The sequence below is a fragment of the Panicum virgatum genome, chromosome 1N (assembly GCF_016808335.1).
Source record: "Panicum virgatum strain AP13 chromosome 1N, P.virgatum_v5, whole genome shotgun sequence".
NCBI lineage: Eukaryota > Viridiplantae > Streptophyta > Magnoliopsida > Poales > Poaceae > Panicum > Panicum virgatum.
This window is the reverse complement of record NC_053145.1, coordinates 9,420,949-9,433,464: the sequence shown is the minus strand read 5'-3', so window position 1 is coordinate 9,433,464 and position 12,516 is coordinate 9,420,949. Positions and strand designations below refer to the sequence as shown.

The 12,516-nt window shown below is 48.6% G+C and overlaps 1 non-coding gene across 1 annotated transcript; it reads right to left on the bottom strand.

Annotated features, from left to right (window-relative positions):
• Positions 1–10,628: 10,628 nt before the first annotated feature.
• LOC120657824 lies at positions 10,629–10,735 on the bottom strand. Its single transcript, XR_005668359.1, has one exon. It is a non-coding gene; the product is annotated as a small nucleolar RNA R71 (small nucleolar RNA).
• Positions 10,736–12,516: the final 1,781 nt, after the last annotated feature.

Sequence of the window (12,516 nt, the reverse complement as noted above, 5' to 3'; positions counted from 1 at the left end):
TGGAGCAGTGTCTTCCACCAAAGAAGCGCCCTATCCAGATCGAGGAAGAGTCCCCATGATAGGAGAGTAGCACACCTAAGCTAGAACCCCTATCCTAATAATCGTGTATCCATGGAAAATGTACCCCACCCTATTGTAATAATGAGGACCATCTACCTCTTTTGTACCCAAATATTTGTGCAAAGCTTGTTCACCCTATCTTTGTTTTCAGATGGCTGAGGAAGGATGGACTCAGGGCATTTGCCAAGCTGCACCTGGCTTCCCCGACCTTTTGATCAATGCCCTGGAGAGTCTTGGTGTTTCGAAATACCCAAGGTACTATAGTAGAGAGTACTAGCACCATAGCACCCTCTGCTGCAGGGTGATCCTAGTCATCGCCAAAAGTGACTGCTACCCCGACATCCAGCCATGGCGAGTGACCGCCACGGGGTTTAGGTATCAAGACACCTATCCCTTGGTCGTCAGGAAGGCGCTCCATTATCTGTGCCGGATTTTTGAGGGACACCTCGCCCCTACACTGTAACACCCGGTTTATAAAGAACATAAACCGAGCAATCATATACGTGCCAGGATCAAGTCACACGTATATACAACAGAATGAACAGTATATCATAGCACATATCACGTAAAAAGGTATAAATAAGCGAATACGAATGTTATTTATTACATTAATGACAAAATGTCTGATACAGCGGAAGCGAAGTACAAATACGATATAAACTCTCCGAAGCTGAGCAGGGCACCACAGGGACGTCGACTGGGAGACGAACGCCTAGAAGTCCTCGTAGTCCTGGTAGCACTGAGCAAACTCCCTCGTGTCGGCAGGAACTGAGCAGCAGTAGCGTAGCCAAGAGGGAAAAAGTAGAGAAGAGGCAAGAGTGAGTACACAACTTGTACTCAACAAGTATAACACAAACTATGAGGCTCTAAGGTTGGCTGACTCAACTGCATAAGCTTTTAATTCTTGGCAAAGTTTTATTAAAGCTAATTACTACAATGATGAATTACCATTAACCCAGTTACATAGTCATTAATCAGAATTAATTAAGAAACTACTGAGAACCAAACCGAACCAAGCCACCCGGGGAAACCTGCCTCGTCAAAGGAAGATAACCCCACTAATCAAAAGGAGGATCTGGGCCGCTCATGACCATGAGCACGGCTAGTATACCAGTTTTACACTCTGCAGAGGTTGCACATCTTTATCCACAAGTCGTGAGCTACGCCAGTTGTTCATCACACTTCCTTAGGTGAGATGACTAGCAAACTCACTACGAGGCCTTTACAAAAAAATCTCGTTGGTAGGGAGTAACCGCGAGGGTGGATCGGCGACTATGGAGCAGGTCTAGTGGGCGTCAAGACACGAAGCACAAACGAGGCCACTCAGCACGAGGGCCATAGAAGCTTACCGCCCCTGCCCCGCAGGTAAGTTACTCCAAACCAAAATGATCTAATTATTACGCCAAGTCTATCCCATTCTAGCCTTGTGGTAGCGCTGTTGTCCCAGGTTGTCGCTCTATGAACCGGTCCTTATGGAGAGTGGCCAACCAAGCACTAAGCACCGTACTGGCCCCCTAAACCATGTTTCTACAAAAACCATATTTTAACGAGACGTGAGCCACCCAAGCACGAAGCACAGAGGGCCACTCTCAGAATTAAGTTTAAGTAAACCATTATTCGAATTAATTAAAAAGGACCAGAGTGTGTTATAGCGCAGCAACCTAGCACAACTAAACAAAATGCAACCCCAAGGGATATATAAAGGATATAAAGTGGCTAGGACAGTTCTTATAGGCATACAGTATTAAAATGCAGTATGAAAATATATTTAAAAGTGATAGGTTGTTCATGTTATACTTGCCTTCCTCGTACTGCTCCTGCTGCTGCTCAAAGTGCTCAGAAGACGGCTGCTCCGGGTACTGGTACTGGGGCTCCTCCGGTAGCTCAACGTCTACTCACGAACACATGGCCAAAAACAAAGCACAACATAAACATACAAGCAAGCACTAACAAAAACTAGGAAACAGTACATCAGTACATAAAAACAGTACATCAGTACATAAAAACAGCACACTAAACTAATCTAAAACTATTCTACACATTACAACGATCGCGTGGACATAAAGAACGCTTAAAACGGAGCTAAAACGCATAATCTAGGCTAAAAACAAGTTCTAGGGGCTTATCTGCGAGAAAAACTAAGTTCCAGGGGATTTTCTGCAAAAATCGAGGACTAAAACATAATTAAACCTTTGTTCTAGGGTCTAACTCGCAAATCTACCAGAGCAGGACGGCGGGTTCTATTTTAAAGAAGGTCAGGGGTTAAAACGTTAAAAACGGGACCTAGACGCAAATACTTTTGAATAAGCCTGGACTGCGGGTTGATTTGGCAAAAGATGAGGGTCTCTTTAGAAAAAGAGCCTGGCCGAAGGGGTACGCGCAGATCTGATCCGTTGGATCACGATCCCGCGGCTCCGATCTAACCAAACAACGATCTAATCCTGGGCGTTGGTTTTGGATCGAACGGATCTGGGCGGCTCTCGCGGGGGGGCGGCGGCGCTCAACGCCGGCGACCACTTCCCGCGGCGGCGCGGTTTAGGAGCTCGCCGGAGTTCGCCCATCTGGCGCTCCAGGGCTCGGTTTGGCATGCGGTTTGGCCTGGGAGCATGCCCGTGGCATGAGTAAGCCACTGGGGCACTCGGTGGGACGCTGCGGGGTACGGTGAGGGGCGCGCGGCGGTGGGGGCGGCTCGGCGCGACAGAGCTCGCCGGCGTGCAGCTCGCTGGGGCCTAGAGAGCGCCACGGCTACTACAACTTAGAGTAAGAGCACGGCGGGGACTAGGGGAGCTCACCGAGCTTGGAAACGGGCGGAGATGTGGCGCAGAGGGGGCCGGCGACGAGGCCCGGGCGGCGGCACTCGGACGGGGTCGGAGACGGGTCGAAGCAAGGGGCCTCCGGACGTCTGGGCGGCGTGGGTCGATGAGGGGTGTGCCTGCGAGGTCGATGGAGGGGTCAATGAGGTTGGAAACCCACCGGCGGCGAGAAATCGAGCGGGCGAGGAAAACTCACCGGAGAGATGTCCGGCGAAAATCTCGGCGCAGCATGGGGCTAGGGCCGAGGCAAAGGTTTCAGGAGGGTTGCTGGCGTCGTGGCGGTGCTCCTGCGCGGGTTGGCCGGGACTCTGGTGCAACGGGGCGGCGTAGCCGCGGCGGCGCAGAGGAGCGGCGCGGGGCGGAGCTGGTGGAGGCGGCTGCTAGGGTTTATGGCGGCCGCGGCTGAGCGAGATGGTGGGCGCAGAGGGCCGCAGGGTGCTATTTGTAGGGCGGCAGGGTGACCTGGGCGTGCGCGCCCGTGGTTGGAAGGCCGGCGCGATCGGGGCCGGGGATCTCGGCTTCGGTTGCGCGAGGAAGACGAAGTTGGCGTGTGGGGCCGACGGGTCAGCGAGCGGGAGAGCGACGCGGCTGCGGGGTGAACGGCGCCGACAGGTGGGCCTGGGCGTGGGTGAGAGCTGAGAGGGATGCGGGGCGCGCGAGCGTGCTGACCAGCGGGGCCCAGTTAGCAGGGGCGGGGGCGCGGGCTGAAGCCCATGTCGGGCCGCTGCGCGGGATGGGAGGCCGAGCGGAGCCGATGTGGCCTGGGCCAGCGGAGGAGAGGGTGGGAGTGGGCCGAAGGGGAGGAGGTGGGCCGGCCAACGGGCCAAGAAAAGGGAAAAACCGGGCTGGGTTTTTGGAGAGGGTTTTGGGCTGGGTCTGGTTTTCCTTTTCTATTCTATTTCTTTCCTCTTTTCTATTTCTAATTCAAACAAAGCAAAATGAATTCAAATAAATTTGAATTCAAACAAACAAAAGAAAGAGATGCTCCAGCATGAATGCAACAACACAGTTTTAATCTAGGGAAAATTTTAATTAATTAAGGAACAAAAATTAGATTATATGCAAGACTAAGCAAATAAATTCCTTAGAAAAAAAATAAATAAACCAATTAAATTTATTAGTAAATGCTGGAATTTAAATTAGGGTGTTACATACACCAATGAGGTTCTTCCCTCCGGCCATCAGAACCCCAGTTTGGGAAGCTCGCATGAGAAACCTGGAACGGCGCCGCCATGAAGAGGACCCTCTGTACCAAGTGGCTACTTACCTAGCCTCCTTGGATCAGCTCTTTGACGAGCAAGCCAGCATCCTGAGGGATCAGACCCATCGGGCCGAGCAAGCAGAACTCACGGTAAGAATGCATCAGATCCGAGTGGCTCAAGCCGAGGCATGAGCCGCAGCCGCGGTCAGTAGTGAAGCGGTTGCCCAGGAAAGCCTCAGACAGGCCCGAGACCGGCGTATGCAAGAATGGACCAGAAGTGGAACGCCAGTCCCGGCAATTGAGGAAAACTATGTCCTACTGGGGACGCCCATCATAGGATGGGGACCACTTTTGGGAACCCCACAAGCCCTACCCGAGAACCTTGAAGGGTCTACTACCGCCATTGAAGGAGAAGCTGCTGAGCAACCCCTGGAAAAAAGAAACCTAGAGAACGGCGAGCAAGGACTGCTCATTCCCCTAGAGGCACACTCCGAAGAAGGCTCGCCCCGCAAGTAGCAAGTCCTGAAGCCACCCTAGAAGAAGCCCTCTCAGCCCCTTTTGGCTTAAATTGTACCCTTAATTGTGGCCTTTGTACCCGAACGTGTAGTACACGTTTTGGCCTTGTCCCAGTGTTGTACCCCCCTTGCAATAATGAAGTTGCTTGTGCTTGTTGTTTGGTAGTCTGTGTGCTTGTTATTGTGTGTGCTTTTCGGCAGGAGATGGATTCTGCCTTTCAAAAATATGAACGAAATAACTTAAACATCACTTAATCCTAATCTCAGTCTCACAAAGACTCTACCCAATCTACAGATGGCTTCCCGACGCGGTTCAAGAGCCTCCCACAGTCGGACCCCTGCGGCTTCTAGTGCGAGAGTACCGCCTAACAGGTAGGACCCTCCTCAGGGAGAACAAGAAGTGAGCCAGAATGGAGGAGGAAACCAAGGAGAAGCGACACTGCCACCACCTCCACCTTTCGGGGACCTGACACAGGTGATAAGCAATCAGACCCTCATACTGGAAGCCCTGGCCAACGCCCTCATCAACAAGTGGCCATGAGAGCAGACCATGAATAACAAGCTGACAGCTTTCCTGAGGACCAAGCCACCCACCTTTGCCGGATCCAGCAACCCCTTGGAGGCAGATGACTGGTTGCGTGTGATCGAAAGGAAGCTTGAGCCGTTCGAATGCCAAGACCGAGACAAGGTTCTCCTGGCAGCTCACCAACTCACCGGAACTGCCTTAGCGTGGTGGGAGAATTCCTGTGCCGCTGCCGTAGATGCCTCCACCATCACTTGGGATGAATTTGTGAAGGAGTTCCGCCGCTACCGTATCCCCACAGCCACCATGAAGCGTAAGGCGGATGAGTTCTGCGAACTGCAGCAAGGGAGCATGTCTGTGGAACAGTACACCTACCAGTTCATAGAGCTTGCCCGCTATGCACCAGAGGAAGTGGATAAGGATGAAAAGAAACAGGACATGTTCAAGAAGAGATTGAACCCAGAACTTCGGACCTTGCTTACCCCTTAGATCTACCCGGACTTCAATACGCTGATGAACATGGCCATTCTCACAGAAAGGGCCAAGGCAGAGGAAAGGAAGGAAAACAAGCATAAATTCTTGGAAAGTAAGGCCCGCCAGCAGGACCGCTTCCAGAAACCAAGAAGCTCCAGCTATACTACACCAAAATCTTAGGCCCCAATACAGTATTGGACCCAGTCTCAGGTGACAGGCTCCTAGGCCCCTAACACACAGTTCAGGAGCCAGAACACCATGAAAGCCCCGCAGAGCAATGCCAGCCAAGTCACCACCAACAACAATAATGATAAGGCTTGTTTCAACTGCCGTGAAATAGGGCATTACATTGCCAACTGCCCTTATGCCAAAAACAAGCCTGCTGCATCAGCCTTCTCCAATTCGGTGAATGGGCCTAGGCCACCGGTGTCCGGAGCCAACCGTGTCCCCGTCGGCAGCAACAACAAGGGCAACAACAACAGCCAGCAGCCTTATGGACGAGCCCGCGTCAACCACATCAACGCACAGGAGGCTCAGGGTGCACAAGCAGTGGTACTTGGTGAGTTTCTAGTCAGCTCAACTCTGGCAATAGTATTATTTGATTCTGCAGCATCACATTCATTCATATCGTCAAACTTCGTGGATAAGCATAAAATACCTATGGTACTACTAAAAACACACCTATTAACCCGGATGCCTGGAGGTGACATCAAGTGTCAAATAGGTTATTTACGGGTAAGGATCAATTTAAGTGGGGTAGAATTCCTAGCAGACCTAGTAGTACTTAAGTCTAAGGGAATAGATGTGATCCTTAGAATGGACTGGTTAGGCCTACACAATGACCTCATAGGTTGTGCTGACAAGGTAGTACACCTAACCAACTCAGATGGGAAGCAAGTGACCTGCCATACTCGGGGAAGTGGACCAGACCCAATGATTTTTAGCATGGAAGCTAAGTCCTTAGAAGAAGTTCCAGTAGTAAATGAGTACCTAGATGTTTTCCCTGAAGAACTTCCCGAAATGCCACCAGATAGGGATATAGAGTTTGTCATCGACCTTGTCCCTGGAACCTCTCCTATAGCTAAGAGACCCTATAGGATGGCAGCCTCTGAGTTGGCGGAATTAAAGAAGTAACTGGAAGAATTACAACAAAGTGGCTTCATCAGACCAAGCTCATCGCTTTGGGGAGCCCCAGTCCTATTTGTCAAGAAGAAGGATGGGAGTATGAGGTTGTGTGTAGATTACGGAGCACTGAATGATGTTACCATCAAGAATAAGTACCCTCTCCCCAGGATTGATGATCTTTTTGTTCAGCTAAAAGGAGCCAATTACTTCTCCAAGATTGATCTGAGGTCAGGATATTATTAGCTCAAGATTAAGAAAAGTGACATCACAAAGACAGCTTTTGTCACCTGTTACGGGCAGTTTGAGTTTACGGTGATGTCTTTTGGACTCACCAATGCACCTGCTTATTTCATGAATCTCATGAACAAAGTGTTTATGAACGAGTTAGATAAGTTTGTCATAGTCTTTATTGATGACACACTCATCTACTCCAAAAGTGCTCAAGAGCATGAACAACACCTTAGAGTGGTTCTGGAAAAGTTAAGAGCACATAAGCTATATACCAAATTCAGCAAGTGTGAATTCTGGCTTAAGAAAGTAGCTTTCCTTGGTCATATTTTAACCACAGGAGTAGTAGTGGACCCCGAGAAAGTTGAGGTAGTTTTCAATTGGCAGCAACCGACCAATGTTAGTGAGATCAGAGGCTTTCTTGGATTAGCTGTGTATTATCGGAGATTCATTGAAGGATTTTCCAAGATAGCCCGGCCCATGACAGAATTACTCAGAAAGGATAAGAAATTCACCTGGACCGAGTTATGTGAAAGGAGCTTCCAAGAATTGAAGAAAAGGTTGACGAACAGCCCAGTGCTAACCCTACCGGACATTCATCGGGACTTTGTCGTCTATTGTGATGCATCACGATAAGGTTTAGGATGTGTCCCTATGCAAGAAGGGAAAGTAGTGGCATATGCTTCTCGTCAGCTCATGCCTCATGAGCAGAATTACCCAACACATAATTTGGAGTTGGCAGCCGTAGTGCATGTCCTCAAAATTTGGAGGCACTATCTGATTGGAAACAAGTGTGAGATATACACGGATCATAAGAGTCTGAAGTATATCTTCACCCAACCAGATCTGAACCTCTGGCAGAGAAGCTGATTAGAACTTGTCAAGGATTATAATGTGGGAATTCATTACCACTCTGGTAAAGCTAATGTGGTAGCAGATGCATTAAGTCAGAAACCTTATGGACCCAAGGATGCCCATCTGCAAGAGGAAATGGCACGATTGAATGTGCATATTGTCCCTCGAGGCTCCAGCCACAAGCTGAGTGTCCAACCCACACTAGAGGACAGAATCAAAAAGGCCCAAGATTCGGATAAGGATTTAATGAAAATCCGCAAACAAACCGGAGAAAACAAAGCACCGGATTTCCGAGTGGATGATAAGGGAACCTTGTGGTATAAGGATAGGATTTGTGTGCCCAAAGAAGGGGACTTCCGGTAAGTAATCATGGACGAGGCACATTACTCGGCATATTCCATTCACCCAGGGTCCACCAAAGTATATTTGGATTTAAAACAAAAGTATTGGTGGAATGGGATGAAGTCAGACATTGCCCAGTTCGTTGCCCATTGCGATACATGCCAAAGGATCAAGGCTGAGCACCAGAAGCCAGCAGAATTACTACAACCCCTGCCTATCCTAGTCTGGAAATGGGACGAGATAGAAATGGATTTTGTGGTAGGATTGCCCAAGACCCAGAAAGATTATGATCCCATTTGGGTAATAGTGGACCGGCTCACTGTTGACGTTCACTAACGAACATTTCCAGGCGTCAACTTGATCAGAAAATCATGAGAGTTTGCATTTCTTACACACATCCTTATCCAATAAAGTTCCTAAATCACACTTTACCTTTTAGAATATGCAAGTTGTCTTTTCAAGCTAATATGCATGTACAAGCACACTTTGGCCCGACACAAAATATCAGAGTACCGATTCAGGCTCAAATGGACCAAGTGAAGCCCAAGAACTGAAGCAAACCCAACTGGGGCAGGCCGTGCCTCAACTTTAGGACAAGGGGAGACCAAGACAAGCCCACTCCAGGAAGTTGGGGGCGGTTGATGGCCCGGGCAGGCCGACCGACCTACCTGGTCGGCCGGCCAAGCCTGTGGGCCCCACCTTCTCAAACAAGGCACGTGGCGCTTCCTTGTTGGCTCACAACGTCGGTTTGGGGTGCTGCGGCTGGTGGCTCCCTGCTATAAATAGAAGGGGGGTAGAGAATTGAACACACACACACACACACACACACACCACACCTCTTCCTCTCTTGCATTTCTTGCATAGTCTTTAGGCTTAGTGGAGTTTAGGAGAAGTCTAGGAGTCATCGAGTCGCCGGAGTTGCTCGAGAGTCTGGTATGGGTTCATCTCTAGCTCTCTCTTATAATATTCGGTCGTTTGTAATAGAATTAGACTATGGTTACCGATATATGCTTGAAGTATATTTTGAGTTATTTAGTATATGCTTCTTGTCATGGTTGCGTTATTATTCAATGCTTGCATTGCATGATCGCCCTGTGCTGGAGATGGTTAGTCTTTTGTTCTTAGAACTCTATCAACTGCTCCAGTATTCGTATGATTGCTCTAGTGTGATGTCTGTCCATCCGAAGGGTGGGGGCTCCGCGCAGGACACTAGAGTATCCCTTACTAGTGTAGACATGGGTTTAGATTAGCTAAGAGTTGCTAGATGTCAACTATACCCACGGTTTGTAGAGGTAGCCGGCAGGTGGTGACAGCCCTGTCCGTGCCTTTTAGTAATCCTCCACGTTCGGTATGGGGGGTAGGAGGTACATAAATTCGCCGGGGTGTACGGGCTTCTCCTGTTACTTCGATAGCGATCTCCCTATTGTGTAGTTTAATCTCTGATGAGCTAACTAATGAGAAAGTGTAGATATAGCTAGCCTAGCACATCTGACTCGAGCTTTGACTTTTACCTTGCTCCCGGCCTAAAGTAACCTTTATTCTTTTATCCAAGAGAGTAGTTTGTGTGTGTGTGTCACACTACCTCCTACCATGTTATTATCTTACCCCTGTTTTATGCATGAGAATATCCAATCTAGATAGAGTTCACCAACTAATCTATATATCTTCTCACTCATCGCCTTTCCTGCGGAAATATAAATGACACCCCGGTATACTTCCGGGTAAAATGCTACAGCGGTATTCCGTGCGCTTGCGGATCTATTCGTGGTTCATGAAATACTGCCGTCCCAAATTGGCGTCTGCGGGCGTCATCGCTAGGTGACGTTGGTAGGTGCCAACAAGCATTTTTGACGCCGTTGCCGGGGAAGACACAGAGCGAAATATATAGACAGAGTTGTGAACAAAATCGAAATTGGTATTCGCTTGCTAAACAGGTTAACTTGGCTTTGTTTTCTTCTCTTCGTTGATATGAAAACCGGGTAGTGTACGACCGGTTTCGACTGGCCGCAAAACTTTCATTCCGATCCAGAGTCACTTTTGAGGAGGACATGAGCTCGTCTCGTATCACCTCGGAGATCACTCTCGACAGTTGATCCAGTCATCGCATCGTCGTCAGCTCCTAGAGCTATGGCCCAGAAGACACTCCGTGATTACTCTGCTCCATCTGCTAGCCAGGTCTCGACCGGACCTGAGGTTAACACTTGAGGAGAAAATTTCGAGATCAAGACGGGTCTCATTACGATGGTGCAAGCCAGTCCATTTTGTGGCAGGGCCAATGAGGATGCAGCGATCATCTCCAGCAGTTCCTAGAGCTCTGCAGTACTTTTGTTATCAAGGGTGTATCGCAAGATGCAATCCGGCTCCGTCTGTTTCCGTTTTCTCTCTTGTGGAGAGCGAAGCAATGGTTTTATGCTAACAAGGCTGCTGTGGATACTTGGGACAAATGTGCCAAGGCATTCCTCTCGAAGTTCTTCCCCACGGGCAAAACCAATGCTCTTCGTGGTCGGATTTCGAACTTCTAGCAGGCATCAAATGAGTCAATTCCGGAAGCTTGGGAGAGGCTTCAGGAGTATATTCTGGCGTGTCCGCACCATGGAATGGATAATTGGCTCATTCTACAGAATTTCTACAATGGGTTGACACAGTCATCCCATGATCATGTGGATGCTACTGCGGGTGGAGTTTTCTTCTCGTTGGCCATTGAAAGAGCTACATCATTGATCGAGAAGATGGTTTCCAACCAAGGTTGGAGCGATGATCGCCTCCAACCGCGCCAGCGAGGTATTCACTCCGTCAAGGAGGCCGACATGCTCGCTATGAAGATTGATCTCCTCCTCAAGAAATTTGAGAATTATTCCCAAGATAAGACTCAGATGCAAACACTTCAAGCCTTGGAAACTCGTATGACGTGCGAGGTCTGCAGGAATGTTGGACATTCGGGCGACAATTGCCCAGAAACCCAAGAAGAAGCTCTATTCCTCAATGGCAATGGGTTTCGTCCACAAGGAGGTCAGGGGTGGAAACAACCACGCCCATATTACCAAGGAGGTAATGGGAATTCGAATTCTTTCGGTCCTAACCAGCCTACCTTGAGAGATCATGTCTACGGCCAAGCGAAGATCAATGAGTCCCTTCAGAAGAAGTTGGCCGCTACAGACAAATCTATGGAGACCATCCATGCCAAGATGGACGGATTCTCCACTGCTATGAAAAACCAGCTGAGTTTCAATAAGGCGCTAGAAACTCAATTGGCTCAACTAGCTGCTGCTACACCTGCTGCTGAACTAGGGAAGATTCCGAGGCAACCCGAATCAACTCTAGAAAGCGTGAATGTCATCAATGCTATGTGGAAAGAGCCCCTTAGCAGGACATCCCTCAGCTATGCAGAGAAGCTCACACACCCAAGAAGAGGTGAGTGGGGCGAGTTGGCAGCCACAATAAGAGAAGATCCCGGAACCCCAGTGATCAGCTGCTCAATCTTTGATTATGAATTTGATCACGCCCTTTGTGACCTTGGAGCCAGCATTAACATCATGCCCAAGGTGACTTTCGAGAAGCTAGGCTATCCATCAATTTCCCCTACCACTATATGTGTTCAGCTGGCAGATTTCACGATAAAATATCCAGAAGGAGTGGTGGAAAGGTTAATGGTAAAAGTCAAGAATACCTACATATTGGTGGACTTCGTAGTCCTTGATATGGAAGGAGATCTTGGAATTCCGCTCATACTTGGGTGACCATTCCTCAAGGATGCAAATGCCAGAATTGATGTGGGGAGAGGAATAATCAGCCTCTGTATCATGGGAAAGACCATGAAATTTAAATTCCAAAACAAGAAAAAGGTATTCCTGATTCATGAGGATAGTAAGAAACAAGATCTATGGGCAGAGCCCGGTTGGGATGATCAAGACTATCACCCCTCTTCCAAGCCAGCTTGGGAGGATTGGGAAATTCATACTCCACCAACCGAGCCAGTGGAAGATGATTAGAAGATCCCTGATTTCATCACCAATACAGTATGGGAAGATCTGGAAATCATCTATCCAACATCCGAGGATCTTGTTCCTGCGCCGCCTACGCCATCAAAGAAGACCAAGAAGGTGGGGCGCAAGAAGAACAAGACATCATCGACCGCTACAACTTCTCTAGGTACGGACGAAACGAACTCAACCTGATCAGGTATAGAGAAAGGTCCTGCTTTTTGACCCTAAACTAAGAGCTAGCTTGGGGGAGGTTCCCTCCCCTAAGTCAACTGTATCCCTTTATTTGCTTTCAATAAAAAAATGATTAAAACATTAAAAAACAAAATAAAAATTTACTGCTTTATTTCCCTTTTCCATGATGCGCGGTAAGAATGTTTTAACTCCCTTTTGATAAGTT